Below are 19,308 nucleotides of genomic sequence, written 5' to 3'. Positions count from 1 at the left end.
GTTTTTAAACACAGCTACACTAACTGTACTAACCACATCCTCTGGCAACAAATTGTGCGTTGAGTGAAAAAGAACTTTATCCGATTAGTTTTAAATGTGCCACATGCTAACTTCATGGAGTGCCCCCTAATCTGTCTATTATCTGAAAGAGTAAATAACCGATTCACATCTACCTGTTCTAGACCTCTCATGATTTTAAACACCTCTATCATATCCCACTCAGCGTCTCTTCTCCAAGCTGAAAAGTCCTAACCTCTTTAGTTTTTCCTCATAGGGGAGCTGTTCCATTCCCCTTATTTTGGTCACCCTTCTCTGTACATTCTCCATCACAACTATATCTTTTTTGAGATACAGCGACCAGAATTATACACAATATTCAAGGTGCGGTCTCACCATTGAGCGATACAGAGGCATTATGACATTTTCCGTTTTATTTACCATTCCCTCTCTAATAATTCCAACATTCTATTTGCTTTTTTGACTGCTGCAGCGCACTGAACTGACAATTTCAATGTGTTATCCACTATGACGCCTAGATCTCTTTCTTGGGTGGTAGCTCCTAATATGGAACCTAACATTATGTAACTATAGCATGAGTTATTTTTCCCTATATGCATCTCCTTGCACTTATCCACATTAAATTTCATCTGCCATTTCGATGCCCAATTTTCCAGTCTCACAAGGTATTCCTGCAATTGCTTGTGATTTAACTACTCTGAACAATTTTGTATCTGCAAATTTGATTACCTCACTCGTCGTATTTCTTTCCAGATCATTTATAAATATATTGAAAAGTAAGGGTCCCAATACAGATCCCTGAGGCACTCCACTGCCCACTCCCTTCCACTGAGAAAATTGTCCATTTAATGCTACTCTCTGTTTCCTGTCTTTTAGCCAGTTTGTAATCCATAAAAGGACATCACCACCTATATCCCATGACTTTTTACTTTTCATTGAAGCCTCTCATGAGGAACTTTGTCAAACGCCTTTTGAAAATCCAAATTCACTACATCTACCAGTTCACCTTTATCCACATGTTTATTAACTCCTTCAAAAAAGTGAAGCAGATTTGTGAGGCAAGACTTGCCTTGGGTAAAGCCATGCTGACTTTGTTCCATTAAACCATGTCTTTCTATATGTTCTATGATTTTGATATTTAGAACACTTTCCACTATTTTTCCTGGCACTGAAGTCAGGCTAACTGGTCTGTAGTTGTTGTGGCTCACCCCGCCAGGAGGGCGGAGTTAGCAATCTGATATGGCTCAGCTCCTCCAGATGGGAGGAGTTAGCAATCTGTTGTAGATCACTCCTCGAGAAGAGAGGGGTTAGCAATCTGTTAGTGATGTGACCGCCAGGGAGGCGGAGTTAGTCTTCTGTAGAATGCTGTTTCCCCAAGGAGATGAGCTAGCAATATGTAATACTCCATAGGCGGAGTTAATGATCTGATGTGGGTTGGCTCCCACAGAATGGCAGTCTGAATGATACCGCTCTAGTAGTGTAAGGAATAAACACGTAGTGGAATTACAGGTATTTTGTTTTATGGCCACATGCCACATACTTCCTGAGGTCTGTACTAGACATGTGCATTCATTTCTAAGGAAATAGGCAATTTCAATGAAATTGCCTAATTCATTGTGGTTCGGGGGGACCTGAACCACGAAACGGATTTTCCGCGAGCTTCAGGGAAAATTCATTTTTCAGGTTAGTGCGGGGAAAGGGGCACATTTATTAAAAAAAACAGAAAAATACTACTCCAACCCTTCAATTTTACTTTCTTACACCCCCCCCCCCCCCCCCCCCCCCCACTATCGCAATCCCTCCCCAAGACTTACTAAAAGTCCCTGGTGGTCCAGCGGGGTCCCGCGAGCGATCTCTCCCTCCATGCAGTCCGGCTGTCGGGCCTGTTATGACTCAAAATGGCGCCGATAGCCTTGCCGGCGCTACCTTTGACCTGTCATATGACAGACAGGCTGTCCTGAAACAAATATTCTAGTAGTATACCCATCTCTTTTACCTGTAAGTCAATGAACCCACCAAGTATTTCAGGAACCAGGCCTTGGGAAAGAGAGCTTCACATAAAAGGGTTAACTATAGACAGGAATGAAACATCAATACACAGTGCAAATCAGTTTTCAGAAACCCTCTGTCCTTAGGGCAATAATCTACAAATAATATGCAACTTTATATTTGCTAGTACCAAAGTCTGGTAAACATTTAAATCATCATAAGACTTGCCATACTGAATCAGAACAAAGACTTGCCATACTGCGTCAGATCAAAGATCCATCAAGCCCAGTATCCTGTTTTCAACAGTGGCCAAGCCAGGTCACAAGTACCTGGCAGATTCCCAAGGGGTAGATAGATTCCATGCTGCTTATCTCAAGGATAAATAGTGGATTTCTGAAACTCCACAACAGTAATGGTTTATGGATTTTTCCTTCAAGAACTTGTCCAAACACTTTTTAAACATACTCACATCTTTCACCACATCCTCTGGCAATGAATTCCAGAGCTTAATTATGCGTTGAGTAAAAAATATTTTCACTTAATAGTTTTAAATGTAATTCCTAGTAAAGTCATTGTGTGTCTCCTAGTCTTTGTACTCTTTGAAAGAGTACATCGATTAACCTTTACTCATTCCACTCCACTCATTATTTTATAGATCTCTATCATATCTCCCCTCAGCCGTCTCTTTTCCAAGCTGAAGAGTCCTAACCTCTTTAGTCTTTCCTCATAGAAGAATCGTTCCATCTCCTTTATTATTTTCAATGCCCTTCTCTGTACGTTTTCTAATTCTGCTATATCTTTTTTGAGATGTGATGACCAGAACTGCACACAATACTCAAGATGAGGTCACATCATGGAGCATTATGGTATCCTCTGTTTTATTCTCCATTCCTTTTCTAATAATTCCCAGCATTCTATTTACTTTCCTGGCTGCTGCTAGGGATGTGCAGACAAAAAGTTTATGTTCATAAGTCCATAAGTTGAAAAGGGGGGTCAATTTCGGTCAATATGGACATATGGAGAATTCCATAAGTTGAGGCTATGTCCATACGTGCACCGGTTCCCTAAATAAAAATTTAAACCCCTCACCCTCCTTAATCCCCCCCCCAAGACTTACCAAAATTCCCTGGTGGTCCAGCGGGGAGTCAGGAAGCCATTCCTCTATTCCTTTGCGAGGAGCACGTGACGTCCGCGTCACGTTGGAGTGACGCGACCGTCACGTGGTCCACCGCGGTTCCGCTCCCGGACCCCTCGTTGGACACAAACGGAACTTTTGGCCAGCTTGGGGGGGTCAGGAGGTCAGGAGGCCCCCCCAAGCTGGCCAAAAGTTCCGTTTGTGTCCAACAAGGGGTCCGGGAGCGGAACCGCGGTGGACCACCTGATGGCCGCGTCACTCCGACGTGACGCGGACGTCACGTGCTCCTCGCAAAGGAATAGAGGAATGGCTTCCTGACTCCCCGCTGGACCACCAGGGAGTTTTGGTAAGTCTTGGGGGGGATTAAGAAGGGTGAGGGGTTTAAATTTTTATTTAGGATCAACGATCGCGATTTCCAACTTATTCAACATAGCTATGTTGAATAAGTTGGAAATCCGATCGTTTTCGCCTCATCACTTTTTTAAGTTAAAAAAAAAAAAAAGTAGCGTTTTACATTTAAGTTCAAAACGAATGCACACCCCTAGCTGCTGCTGCTGTACACTGAGAGGAAGATTTCAACATATTATCAACATGACACCTAGATCCTTTTCCTGAATGCTGACTCCTAATGTGGAACCTTGCATGTTGTAGCTATAATTTGGGCTTCTCTTCCCTAAATGTATCACTTTGCACTTGTTCACATTAAATTTCATTTGCCATTTGCATGCCCAGTCTCCCATTTTTATAAGGTCCTCTTGCAATTTCTAACAATCCTCTTGTGATTTAACAACTAGAAATAATTTTGTGCCATTGGAAATTTGATCACCCGTCTCATTGTTCCCATTTTCAGGACATTTATAAATATATTAAAAAGCAGTAGTTCAGAACAGATCCCCGGGCCACTCCACTGTTCACCTTTCTGCAATGGAAAAATGTATCATTTAGCCCTACTTTGTGTTTTCCATCGCAGATTCTACCATAAGAAGCTTGTTGGGCAGACTGGATAAATCATTTGCACCATTTCTGCCATCATTACTATGTTGCTATCTTATGTTAACCAGTTCTCAACCCACAATAGGACACTGCCCCACCCATGATTTTTTAATTTCCTAAGAAGTCTTTTATGAGGGACTTTGTCAAATTCTTTCTGGAAATCTATTTACACTATAATCAACTGGCTCACTTTTATCCACATGTTTATTTACGCCCACAAACAAAGTAGCAGATTAATGAGGCAAGACTTCTCTTGCCTAAATCCATGTTGGCTTTGTGCCATTAAACTATGACTATCTATATGTTCAGTCATTTTGCCTAGCAAAGACGTCACTCACTGGTCTGTAGTTTCTTAGATCACCCCTTGATTCCTTTTTAAAAATTGGTATAACATGGCAAACCTCCAGTCCTCAAGTAGCATAGATAATTTTTATGATAGTTTACAAATTACTAATAGCAGGTCCGCAATTTCACTTTTTATTTCTTTCAGCACTCTGGGATATATACCATCTGGTCCAGGTGATTTCCTGTTCTTTAGTTTGTCAATTTGCCCTATTACATCTTTCAGGTACACTAAGATTTGTGTCAGTTCTGCTGAATCATCACTTCTGAATATCATTTCTGGTATGGGCATCTCTCTTGGACTAAGGAATCAGGATGGTTGACTGTCAAGTAAAACCAGAGGGCAGAGCAAAAGAAAGGACCGTTCTCCTTAGATGTAAGGACTCCTTTATTGAACAGTTATATCAGGAATAGCAAGGTTAAAAAATGCCCATCAGTAATGCCCGACTCAGGCCGAGTTTTGCCCTTTAATGGGGCTGCATCAGGGGCTTCTAATTAATATAATAGTCTCTCAATCAAGTATCCACCTGATGTCTACAAACATTTGTGGACACACACGTGAATCAATCAGCAGTACAGAGTACACACTTAAATTGTGTATACAGCAAGAGCCGGCAAAGTTTGAAAGCCTGACTCCATGATTTTATGCTGACAAGTAATTAAAATCACCCATTATTTCTGTGCTGTTGATTATCAGGCCGATACAGTAAGGAGCGGTAGGAAGAGCTGCATTAGTGCCGGGCGCACCCGCTGTTGCCGCACGCCCAGTCCGGCTCACCTACCGCTCGATACTGTATGTAAATAGCTTGCAAATGCAAGCCGCGTCCAAGAAGCGTCCATGAAGCGTTAGGCCCGCGCAACCCATTTTACTGTATAGAGCACTATACAGTATCCTGGGTGCGCTGGCCTAACGCTTCACGAACACGCTGGTATCTGTCATTTCAAATGACATTTGAAATGACAGGTACCAGGAAGTGGACGGTTCTCCTACGCTCGGGATTGCCAGTCCTCTCTCCCCTCCTCCCGAAGCAAGGCGCAGGGAGGGGGGGAGAGAGGACTGGTGAAATGACATGTAAAGTGTAAAGCAACGAAGCGACTTACTTTTCTTGTGGCCCTCCTCCGAAGACAGACATCGGCGGAGACAGACCGCGGCTCCCCTGCCTCCCGGGGGGCAGCCGGCAGCGAAAGCGGTCCCGCCGGTGAAGATGGATGCCTGCACGGGCGAAAGCGGCCCCTGTGCGTGCAGTTTGGCCGCTCAAGACTTGACGTTACAACGGCATGTGACGTCACGTCTTGAGCGGCCAAATTGCACGCACAGGGGCCGCTTTCGCCCGTGCAGGCATCCATCTTCACCGGCAGCTGCCTCCGGGAGGCAGGGGAGCCGCGGTCCGTCTCGGCCGATGTCCATCTCCGGAGGAGGGCTGCAAGAAAAGTAAGTCGCTTCATTGCTACTTTTTTTTTTTTTCGCTTTTTCGATTTTTTCCGCTTTCGTTGCTTCAGGAGGAGGGGAGAGAGGACTGGGGCTGCCCCGGAGACCAGCACCCATGGACGCGGCCAGGGCAGGTGAGCGGGGGCTGGGGGAAAGTTTTCTGCCTACCCTTACCCCTGCTTCTAACACAGGGGTAAGGGTAGGCGGTAAGTTAGAAGGTTAAACGCGTGGCAAAACTGCAGGTTAAAAAAGCGATAGTCGGGGCGCGGGTTACTGTATGGGAGGGAATAGCTAATTTGATCGTTTACATCTAATGTACATGCCGCGGGTGGAAGGGGTTACCCGGTAATTTTAAAGAGGCGGTAAGAATGGGTTAAAGGGGATAGTGTATCGCGGGTTGGACTAACGCGGCCGAAAAGTGAGTAGACTAGAAAGCGGGTTAGAAGCAGGGTAACCGCGGCCGCACTTTACTGTATTGACCTGTATGTTAGCTTCCCTAATTTCTTTTAGCAATTTTTCAAAGAGCTCATGTAATCTTTATAACAATTTTGAATTACTACCCTAGTAATTTAATAATTAGCCTTCTGTAAACATTCAGCTATTCTTCATAAATAAGCTAAACTTCATCAATGAACTCACTATTGTAAACCTGTGCAGAAGGAAATAGTCCCTGCCACTTTGGTGCTAATGCTGCTATGCTGTGCTATCTACTCCTCCCCTGCTTTCTGTTGTTTCCCATGTTGACATATAAGTCATGAAAGAACAGATTCCAGAATTCTGTAGCTATAAAGCCAAAGAAAAGCAATTTGTTTGATGTTTGAATGCAAATGTCTTTTATGAAGTTTATCTTATTTAAGAAAAATAATTGTTTACAGAAGGCTAATGATGAAATTACTAGGACAGTAATTTAAAACTGTTCAGGTTACTTGAGTTCTTTGAAAAATTGTAAGCAAGACTGTAATACTTCCCTTGTTTGAAAATAACCAACTTTTCTGCCAGCTTAGCATTTGCTTAAACTAAGGTATTATTCTCTTTGTAAGTGAAGTGCCAGTTTATTATTTCTCCTGTAAATCCAAACTGGTCTTTTACCATCTGAGGATCTCTCCTTGAAACAAATAATTGGAAATACCGAAGCCTAAAACCATTGTCCACTCTCATGGCAATGGATAAGAGAAGTTCCCTCCACTAAGCCAATGTCTTACTCTCTTTTCCCCTCTCCCCCCACCACTCCCCTCTTCCCACAGCATCTTCCCCTCTCTCTTCTTGCCTCCATCTCACAAAATGTTTCCCCACTGCTCAGAGGCTGCAGAGCTCCTTTATGGCTCCTTTATTTTCAGGCCGATACAGTAGAGTGCGCTCCAACGGAGTGAACTGTTAACCTGCCACTGGACGCACGTTTTCCCTTACCCCTTATTCAGTAAGGGGCGGTAAATGCGCGTCCAACCCGCCGAACCTAATAGCGCCCTCAACATGCAAATGCATGTTGATGGCCCTATTAGGTATTCGCGTGCGATTCAGTAAGTAAAATGTGCAGCCAAGCCGCATATTTTACTTTCAGAAATTAGCGGAGGTCCTGAAGGGTAAAAAAAGTAAAAAAAAAAGAAAAAAAAAATTTTGAAGTCGGCCGGCGGCTGTTGGGTCGAAAACCGGACGCTCAATTTTGCCAGTGTCTGGTTTCCGAGCCCGTGGCTGTCAGTGGACTTGAGAACCGACACCGGCAAAATTGAGCGTCGGCTGTCAAACCCGCTGACAGCCGCCGCTCTAGGCCAAAAGGAGGCGCTAGGGACGCGCTAGTGTCCCTAGCGCCTCCTTTTGCCCGTTTCTACCGCCGGACTTAATTTAAATACTGAATCGCGCGTGCAGGCGAGTAGCCTGTGCGCGCGCCGAGAAATAGGCGTTTGCCCGCTTTCCCGCGGACTTTACTGAATCGGCCCGTTTGTTTTTAGTGACTCTTGTATAAAACTCCAATCTTTTTCTGATCCTATCACACCTGGTATATCACACCTTTCCTGTCTCCTTTGGTTTGTTTTTTATGGGGTGGAGGGGGGTGGAAGGATGGTAGGCTGCAGGGCACCAAAGACTTCAAAAAATTGTTAGCCTGTAGGATTTTCTAGTTACTGGTTACAGTAGGGTACCAAAATTGCTCATTTAACAGTTAATATGTAAAATCAATTGTACAGAAAATACAATACTTAATACTGCAAATTGCTACCTATTCCAGTAAGTACTGAAAATGTAAATAAAAATATTTTTCTACTTTTGTTGTCTATAACTTTCATAAGCATTTTTTCTTGTCTGTCATCTGCATCCTTTTCCTAGTTTTCTTTCCACTTTCCATTTCTCTGTATATCTCCTTTCGCCATCTTTCCCTCCCATTCCACCTCCTTCAGCATTTATCCCTCTCATCTAACTTCCAATCTGCGCTTCTTCATCTCTGTCTTTCTGCAGTCCAATGTCCATTTCCTGTTCGTTTCTCCCTATTTTGCCTGCCTTTCACCTTTGTCTCACACTCTTCCAACTCCCCTCTCAACTTCTAACCTCCATCTCCCCCTACTTGTTCCCTCCTCACATTTTCTCACTTTTGAACTCGTTGGCCTTTCGGTTCTGTCCCCGTTTCTCCTTCTGTTTGGCTCTCAACTACCATCCGGGGCTTAATTTGCAGGAAAAAAGGAAGTGGAACTGTGGAGGAGGGGTAGGGATGGGCAGGGCTGGGACCAGGGACAGGTGGGACCTGTGCAAAATGGTGGGACCAGAGTAAAGTGTGAACTCTTCTTTCTCTCACACAAAGATACCTGAACACATTCTTCATACTCTTAATTTGCTAGATGAGCACTGGAAGGCAAAGGGTGGCTGAAGGTTAGGCATGCATAATCACTGGGGTAAGGTTGAAATGGCGGACAGAGAGAATAGAGAATTTGCCTGCATCTTTTGTTTTTTTTTTTTACCTTGTCTATTGTTCCTCACAGCTTTTTAGAAAGATGTCTAGCAACCGTCATATATTGCCGTAAAATGCTTTCTGGCTTATATTGTGAAGCCCGTGTAGCAGTGGGCTTGTCTAATCATAGGTTGCGTAGATATCCGATATTCTCCTTTCGGGGCTATATTGCAAGAGCAGGCACTGTGTGATATGAAACAACTAATGCATGCACTTATCTCACATATCTTACAAGAACTCTGTGTTTGTTTTCCATATAGAATTGCATTGACAGTATGTCGTTTCCTGGAGCTCCCTGAAGAAGGAATAATACACTCCGAAACACTGCCGTGTCGGAGGATGGACTTCAGGACTACACATGCCATTAATTTTCTTGTGGACAGAGATAAGTGCATGCATTAGTTGTTTCATATCACACAGTGCATGCTCTTGCGATATAGCCCCGAAGGGAGAATATCGGATATCTATGCAACCTATGATTAGACAAGCCCAGTGCTACACGGGCTTCACAATAAAAGCCAGAAAGCATTTTGTGGCAATATATGATGGTTGCTAGACATCTTTCTAAAAAGAGTTCTCATAATATAGCTGAATTGATATTTTTGTGGTTTATTTCAACTTTTCAAGCTATTTTTTGGGTCATTTACAGTCTTGTCTCAGGGTAAGCAGCTCCAAGACTCGCTGTTCTTCTCTGCTTCCTCTAAGGGCTGGGAGTCCAAAAATAATCCATGCAACTGCTGGCTCTGTTCTGTTTCCCCAGGGGAGCCAGAATATATATATATATATATATATATATATATAAATAAATAAATAAATATATATATATATATATATATATATATATATATATATATATATATATATATATATATATATATACATACATACACTGACAGCTCTGTTGCACTTTCTTGAGTCCCAGAAAAAAAGGTGTCAGAATGCTGTTCTGAGTTGTTCTGTTGGCAATTAAGCCCTCAGTAGGGGTTGAATTAGCACAAGTTTGAAAGTTGTGTGCAATAGTGGCATGCATCAAGTCCAGGGTTGAAGCCTTGGCCATTGGCATTACTGCCCACAAGTTTCAAATGTGTGCTAATTCAAACCGTTATTGTGTCCATTCCTTGCAGTGTCTATCTCAGTGTCACCCTTCCCATTCCCATTCTGTGTCCTGCAATAGAGGAGAGGAGGGGAGGTTATGGGAACAAGAGGGGAGGGGCTGGATTACAGAACAGAGTGGTTGTTCTCTTCTCTGGATGCTCCATGCTCACCCCCTCTGCTTTTCTTCCCTGCTGGCTGCCTGGAGGGGAGAGGGCTGGAGAAGAACACCCCTGCTGCTCTGTTTCTCAAGCCTGAAAACAAGTGCTGGTAATGCATTCCCCCACAAATTAAGCCCTGACTGCATCTAAGCCTTCTACTTCCTTGCATTTGATTCTCAAACTTCCATCTTCCCCTTTCATTAATTCCCTATCTTCTCCTATCTCTTCTTGGTCTTCTTCAGTACCCCCAACCTCAATCTCTCTCTCCCTTAGAGACTCCTCAGCATCATCGCTTCCTCATTGCCTCCCCAACTTCAATCATCCTTCCTCAGTGCTTCCCTCGACTCAATTATCCCCTTAGCCTCAAGCATCTCTCTTCAGTGTCCCACAATCTAATCTTTCTATCAGTTCCCCATCAGGCACAATCATCTATTTCCATGCCCCCGGTCTCACTCATTTCCCCCTCAGTGACTAAGTCTCATGCATCTCCTATCAATGCAAACCTTATCAGCCCTCTTAATGCCCCCCCCCCCCATCTTCACTCATCCTCTCTCAGTGCCCCCCTCCAAGTCTCGCTCATCCTTCCTCTGTGCCCTCAGCCTTAATTATCTCCCCCCACCTGTAGCATCAGATCACAGCTGACAGCATCCACTGTTGGGATGCTGAATGTGTGCATGCATGTTCATGCAAGGTGTTGCATATACGGAAAAATAACCCTTGCTGTAGTTACACGATGTTAGGTTCCATATTAGGAGCTACCACCCAGGAAAAAGATCTAAGCATCATAGTGGATATTGGATAACACATTGAAATCGTCGGTTCAGTGTGCTGCAGCAGTCAAAAAAGCAAACAGAATGTTAGGAATTATTAGGAAGGGAATGGTTAATAAAATGGAAAATGTCATAATGCCTCTATATTGCTCCATGGTGAGACCGCACCTTGAATACTGTGTACAATTCTGGTCGCCGCATCTCAAAAAAGATATAGTTGCGATGGAGAGGGTACAGAGAAGGGCGACCAAAATGATAAAGGGGATGGAACAGCTCCTCTATGAGGAAAGGCTGAAGAGGTTAGGACTTTTCAGCTTGGAGAAGAGACAGCTGAGGGGGGATATGATAGAGGACTTTAAGATCATGAGAGGTCTTGAATGAGTAGATGTGACTTGGTTATTTACACTTTCGAATAATAGAAGGACTAGGGGGCATTCCATGAAGTTAGCAAGTAGCACTTTTAAGTCTAATTGGAGAAAATTATTTTTCACTCAACGCACAATAAAGCTCTGGAATTTGTTGCCGGAGGATGTGGTTAGTGCAGTTAGTGTAGCTGGGTTCAAAAAAGGTTTAGATAAGTTCTTGGAGGAGAAGTCCATTAACGGCTATTAATCAAGTTTACTTAGGGGCGGATTTCAAGAGCCCTGCTTGCCTAAATCCGCCCAAAACCGGGCGGATTTAGGCGAGCAGGGCCCTGCGCGCCGGGAAGCCTATTTTACATAGGCCTACCGGCGCACGCAGAGCCCCGGGACTCGCGTAAGTCCCGGGGTTCTCCGAGGGGGGCGTGTCGGGGGCGTGTCGGGGGGTGGGCCCGGTCGTCGCGGCGTTTCGGGGGCGTGTCAGCAGTGTTTTGGGGGCGGGTACGGGGCGTGGCTAAGGCCTGGGGCGGTCCGGGGGCGTGGCCGCGCCCTCCGTACCCGCCCCCAGGTTGCGGCCCGGCGTGCAGGAGGCCCGCTGGCGCGCGGGGATTTACGCCTCCCTCTGGGAGGCGTAAATCCCCCAACAAAGGTAAGGGGGGGTGTAGACAGGGCCGGGCTGGTGGGTTAGGTAGAGGAAGGGAGGGGAAGGTGAGGGGAGGGCGTTAGAGGATTCCCTCCGAGGCCGCTCCGATTTCGGAGCGGCCTTGGAGGGAACGGGGGTAGGCTGCGCGGCTCGGCGCGCACCGGCTATACATAATCCATAGCCTTGCGCGCGCCGATCCAGGTTTTTAGCAGATACGCGCGGCTCCGCGCGTATCTACTAAAATCCAGCGTACTTTTGTTTGCGCCTGGAGCGCAAACAAAAGTAGGCTATTCGCACTCGTTTTAAAATCCACCCCTTAGGGAATAGCCACTGCTATTAATTGCATCAGTAGCATGGGATCTTCTTGGTGTTTGGGTAATTGCCAGATTCTTGTGGTCTGGTTTGGCCTCTGTTGGAAACAGGATGCTGGGCTTGATGGACCCTTGGTCTGATCCAGCATGGCAATTTCTTATGTTCTTATGTTCTTACATTCCATATCCCGCGGTAGTCCTGCTGTCTGCCAGTTCTATTTGCAATGCTGTACTGACTTTCAGAATTAGAGATATCAGGACTGATGCAAGGGTATTCGGCACCTTGGGCCCCCACCCCATTAATTTTAAGATTCATGGACTACCTCCTCATCTGAGATTTTGCTAATTAAAGTCAAACATAATGATCTTACCACCACCCCTCCCAAAGCAATACATTAAAAACACAAGAACAAGTTTCTAAAGCCATTTATATGGTTACATACCAATTTACCTGTATAAAAGGACTTTATAAACTTGCCCACCCTAAAAGCACTTTTTCCTTTGAGAAATGATGCAAAAACCTGTGGATAAAAGTACTGAGAGAGAGAGAGAGAGATAGTACTCAGATAGAGAGTACATCAAGCTAGGGCGAGAGTACATTGTAGAAATCTCAACTTTGTGTATCTTTCCTCATTCCAAATCACATCAAATCTTCCCTGATGTGTACTGTGCTGTTCGTACCTCTGACTGTGCATGTAAAACTGGCCCCCAAACAATAGACCATCACCAAAACCTCACCTCAGGTTACTAGTTCACCCTCCTACAGTGGTATAAATAGATGACTAATATGTGTGCCACCCCAGAGTCTCTCTCTCTCTCTCTCCCTGCCTGAAAATGTCTAAAGTGGAATTTGCAATAAATATCACAAATCCCACTTCGGGCTTAACACCAGGAAAACAGGTGTAGTTATTTCCAGTGTGTGATAATGCCCCTCATTTTCATTGATCCCACCCCCTTGAATAAATTGAAATCATGTGTAATCACAGGCGTTAGGGCCCTAACACATTTTGATGAATGACCCTTTAAGGTTGATAAAGTTTCAGCAAACCCATTTATTTGATAGTCCATGAAGTTACAATGTTCTTTTGCCATACGTAAACATAAAGGAGAAATATTTTAATGGTATTGATTTCATTTGAGAGATTTATCTGCAGTATTGGACTTTATAATAATGGGGTAATATACATGATTAACCAAAAGATTAGATATAGTTACATTGCATAAAACAGGCAAAGTTCTTTGCATTTCTGGGAACAATTCTTTTATATTCCTTTGCAGACTGCAGTGTACAGTAATACTGCTAACAATTCACATTTCCAATTACATAAACATAAGAAATAGACCGAATGTCAACAAAATTCTTATAAAAGACAGTTCTGACAGAATGTGGCTGATGTATTTCATAATAAGTTTAGTTCAGGGGATATGATCTGAGCTTATTAGAAAACTACAGAAATAGAGGTCCATAGTACATCTCAAGAAATTTGTGTGTACCTTCCCCTGTTTCCAGACAGGATCCACTTTTCCTAAATCATGCCAGAAAAATGTTTATCTAATCTGCACTTAAAATCTAAAATAATAGATTCCAAATCTCCTTTTGCAGTCTGTTCCAGTGTTTAGCAAACTTTACAATTTTCCCTGAAGTCACTAAATCTCCCCCACCCCACCACTCCCAATTAGAACTAAAACCTGTGGTAAAGAACTTTGTTTAAGAAAGAAAAGGCTCATTCTAGATATTGGTTTTACTACTAACATTCTAAAATATGTAATTAAAGCAGTTCCGAAAGGACATTAATATTAAAAGTAGTTTGAACTTACTCAGCTCAGCAATAGGCCGTAAATCCATTTTTGTGATTTTCCTTGTGATAAATGGGACACATGCACTTGAAGCAAATCCTTTAAAAAAGGAAGACTTTCTTCCCTGTAAGGATTGCACAACTCTTTTCTTAGCTGCTCTCCTTGTACACAAAGCTTCTGGGTGTATCTATTAAGTACGCATCTAAGTGGGTGGAGCTGAGAAAATTGATGGTTTTAAAGTGATCAGCATCTAAATTGTTTTGCTAAGGAAATTCTGTATCATAGTGCACTGCATCCCACATACTCCCCATCTGTAGTCAGAGGAAATAAGTTATAATCTATACACAATTCCTTGTGTAAATGCACACGCGTACACAGACACAAAACTCTTCCCACATATGCACATCCTACACAAACACAGAACTCTAACAGATATACACTTTTCCCTGCACAATCCCTGACACGGTTCACACAAATACACACACACACACACACACACACACTCTCTCTCTACCTACACATTCACTACATACTCTCACTAACCTGTTACATTATCACCTTACACTCTCCTCCCATAACAATGCCCCTAAACCTTAAATTCTCCCTCCACACACTTTGTTACAATATACCTTCACACTCACACTTTAAACACATTCTTCCAACCACATACACACCCCTACTCACAAAATACCACAAACCATCGCACATATACATACTCCCCTGCTTCCATATTTATTTATTTATTTATTTGTTTATTTAAGTCTTTTCTATACTGTCGTTAAGCTAGATGCCATCACAACGGTTCACAATGAGGCACAAAAATTAATGTTGCTTAAATGTATTAAATTATATCAACTAAACAGGTGCCATCAAGATACTGAAACATAGTTTCATAATAAATATTAATTGGTGGGTGTGATAAGTCATGTCCAATCCTATCCATATCAGCTATAAAATAAATTAGTACTTAAATCTTAGCCTTTGCTGTTGAAAGAAAATAAAATACACACATATTGAATAGGTGGAATGTGTGGGTGTTCTGCTAACCGCATCCTATATTTCCCTGGATTCTACTCTCCATTCTCCTTGTGGAATGCTTGCTTAAATAGCCATGTTTTTAAACTTTTTCTGAATGTTTTGATGTCTCTTTGCAATCTGATTTCTAAAGGCATGGTGTTCCATATTATAGGTCCTGCGAAGGATAGAGCCCTATCCCTTACTTGAGTTAGTCTTGCTGTTTTGACTGAGGGAATAGTTAGTATTGCTTTGTTTGCTGATCTCAGGTTCCTGTGGGGGACGTGTACGCGAAGGGCTGTGTTCAGCCATTCAGCTTTTTTGTCATGTATTAATTTATGTATGTGTTGCATTTGTGCCTGTTCTCGCCCTCGCGCCACCCTCTCTACCTTAGTGGCGACTCCCTTCGGGTCTGACGGACAGATGCTGCCGCGGCTTCTCTTCAACATTCTTCCTGGAATCCCCGGGCTGGCCTGATGCTGCGGATCTACCATGTTCCTGATGATGTAAGGGTGCGTGTGCTCGCTCCAGAGTTTGTACCGGCAAGGGCGTAAACCTCGGGGGCGTCCCCCCGTAGTGACATCATCCGCTTCCACCTTAAAAGGTCTTTGCTTGCTACTACAAATCGGGTTAGCAAGGGGGAATTCTTTCTCCTCTGCTCTGCCTCCACCATCTTACTTAGGGGTAAGACGGGACTTACTTGGTAAGACGGGATCCGGTACTCGCTCTACAAGGGCCTACGACCCTGAATGCTCAGAAGACTCCCTACTACCTGGAAGCGATTGCAGACGTGAACACAGTGAGTTCTACAGATAGGAACCGGTACTCGCTCCACGAGGGCCCATGTTCCTAATCTCCCTTCTGTCTAAGACGTTATCGCAGGTACAGAGATCATGAGTCATTACTGCAGATTGCAGATAGGAACTGGTACTCGCTCCATGAGGGCCCATGTTCCTAAATCCCTTCTCAACTCTCTTCTATATCAGAAGCTATCATTTCTTCTATATCAGAAGTTATTATATACCTATCTCTTGTGCATTACTATTATAGATTGCAGATAGGAACCGGTACTCGCTCCACGAGGGCCTATGTCCATAAAACCCTCCAGACTCTCTTCTATTCCATAAGCCATCTCATACACAGATATTGTGAGTTCTCATTCCAGACTGCAAATAGGAACGAGCACTCGCCTACGGCTCCTGTTCCTGAATATACTGAAGACTCTCTGTTGCATAGAAGCCATTACAGATATATACAATTGTGAGTGTATCATCTACTACTGGTTATGTACTACCTATAGTCTCTCTGTACAGCTCAGCAACTCAGAGACCGCAATTCCAGTATCTGAGGGACTTCAGCCCTGCTGGGCACATCAGCTCACTACTGCCACCTCTGGTGGTTCTACTTCCTGTTTAATAAAGAACTATCTGTGTTTGTCTCCATACTCCAGCCTAGCCGGTGGTCCCTCTCGGGATATCCTCCCGGGGGCGCTGTCATCTGCCATCAGCCCAGGGATTCACCAATTTACCTCAAGTGTTCATTCCTTACACTACTAGAGCGGTATTATACGACTGCCACTCTGTGGGAAGCCAACCCACCACAGATCATTAACTCCACCTATGGAGTATTATAAATGTTAGCTCTTCCCCTTGGCAGGGTGAGGAAACAACAAAGAAGTGGATGCCACAGAAAAGTCTTTTTCAATTCTTTAATAAAGGAGACGTGTAGTATTAGTTAAAAATTGCCCTATTTTTTTTCTAGTAGATCATTCACAGTGCATTAGGATTGAAGCAGTGTCATATTCGTCCATGGCTCTTAATGTGGGAGTTCGACAAGGCTCCTCTCTTTCAGCCATTCTTTTTAATACTTATCTGTCTCTCCTTTGTAAGGTTTTAGCCCATTTAGATGTTGGCTAATGTCTATATGCTGATGATATCCAATTTTTTGTACCAGTTTCACCTTCTATGCCCTTTAAAGCTGCTTTTGACAGAGTTGGGATTTGTCTTTCAGCTGTTAACAGTTGGTTATCTACTAATAGATTATCCTTAAATATTCATAAATCTGAGATAATATGATTTTAAGACACTTTCCTTCCAAGGAAGCACCTGATGCATTTTACTTTGAAGGTCAGCAAATTCTAATTTCAAAACAGCTATGCAACCTGGGAGTCATATTTTTTATTCAGCTTTATCTATTTGCTCCCAGGTGAGAAATGTGGTGAATACTGGCTTCTTTAAACTGCATCAGATAAATAAATTAAACTTTTTGCTTATGATACATGATTTCAGAACTGTACTACAAGTACTAATGTTGAATTACATTGATTATTCCAACACTGTTTATTTAGGACTTCCTATGACTACTGTTAAAGCTCTTCAAATGCAGAATGTGACTGCGAGAGTTATTTTTTGAGTTATTTTTGTTACATACAGGCTGATACAGTACAGTGCGCCTACCCGAATTAGTGCCAAAGATGCTCCGGGAACGTCTCTCCCTGCAAACTCACGTGAGGAGCCTCGGCCCTGAAGGAGTCCCACTTGAAACAAGAAAGAGCATCGCCTTGATAGTTACATTCCAGTGCAGTAAGGGGTAATAGCGCATCGAAAACGCGCGTCCAACCCCCCCGAACCTAATAGCGCCCGCAACATGCAAATGCATGTTGATGGCCCTATTAGTCATTCCCGAACCATTCACTAAGTAAAATATGCAGCCAAGCCACACATTTTACTTTAAGAAATTAGCGCCTACCCAAAGGTCGGCGTTAATTTCTGCTGGCGCCGGGGAAGTGCACAGAAAAGCAGTAAAAACTGCTTTTCTGTGCACCCTCCAACTTAATATCATGGAGATATTAAGTCGGAGGTCCCGAAAGTTAAAAAAATAATTTTTTTTTTAAATAGGCCTACGGCTTGCGGGTTGAAAACCAGATGCTCAATTTTGCCGGCGTCCGTTTTCCGAACCCGTGGCTGTCAGCGGGCTCGAGAACCAACACCAGCAAAATTGACCATCAGCTGTCAAACCTGCTGACAGCCGCTGCTCCTGTCTGAAAAGAGGTGCTAGGGACGCGCTAGTGTCCCTAGCGCCTCTTTTTACCGCCGGCCCTAATTTAAATAAATTAAAATACTGTATCGCGGGCACTCGCCCGCTCTCCCGCAATTTTTACTGTATCGGCCCGTAAGTTAAGTGACAATATAACATGTGTACTATTTTCTTTGCACTGGCGCCTGATTCAATTCTGTATTAGTTTTAAAACAATTTTAATTCATAATTCCTTAAGCCATGATGCACCTGATATTTTAAGTTCACTTCTTAAAATATATAGGAACACCCCCCCCCCCCTCATACTTTGAGACCATCAAATTAGAATTTAATAGACATACCATCTGTAAAACTGGCACATTTGGTCAAGACTAGCAAGAGTACCTCATTCATAACTGGTCCTCAACAATGGAATTCACTTCCAAAGCATTGAAGAAAGGAAACATGTTTAACCACCTTTAACATAGGGAAGCAAGACCTGCAGCTCGCTCCCCATTTGTCTCCTCCCCCCCCCCCCCCCCCCCCCCCCGTACAAAACACAGCAACATCAGTATGGCTTTAAAACATGGCCGCAGTTTATTACAAAACACAACCCGAGCCCCCAGAACTTATTATACATAAACACCAAAAGCATATTCCTCCTCTCCTTCCTCCATCTTGCCCCTCTTCACTTACCACTGCATCCCAGTGATAAGACTACGTTGACGCTCCCCCATCTCTTACCCCGCCATGGCCCCAGGGAGGGTAAGCACATGGCCTGAGCATCGGCTCACCCCCTTGCTCGTAGGCCTTCCTGTGTAGCAGCCCCAAACTACACGAGCATTCCCCCCCCCCCCCCCCCCCCCACCCACAATGTCCTTTACAATCCATTACAACATATTACAACTTAGGGCTCGGGTTTTCCACCACAAACAAAGGCAACCAAAATTGCCTTTGTTCCCCCACTGAGGCCCTCCACCTAACACATTTGTTGTTCAAATCCTTCCTGCAGAGCATTGTTGAATAAATCCATACCAATGTCCGAAAGATGTACCCCGTCGCCCAGGAATAAACCCCCAAGTACTTCCCATGACCAATTGTGCTTTACCCAGAAACCGCCCTGTTTAATCAACTATTTCCCAATTTGTCGATTCAATTTTTTGACACCGTTGTGTCACAAAGGCTGAATATGGTGCCTAATCCGCACTATAATGTCGGACCAGCCCACCCTCATATCCGGCATCCCGTTTATAATCCTCGCCAAATCCTTTCTCATGATCACTACCAGAGCATGGCACGACACTT

This window comes from Rhinatrema bivittatum, chromosome 2 (genome assembly GCF_901001135.1).
Source record: "Rhinatrema bivittatum chromosome 2, aRhiBiv1.1, whole genome shotgun sequence".
NCBI lineage: Eukaryota > Metazoa > Chordata > Amphibia > Gymnophiona > Rhinatrematidae > Rhinatrema > Rhinatrema bivittatum.
This window is presented reverse-complemented; position numbering follows the sequence as displayed.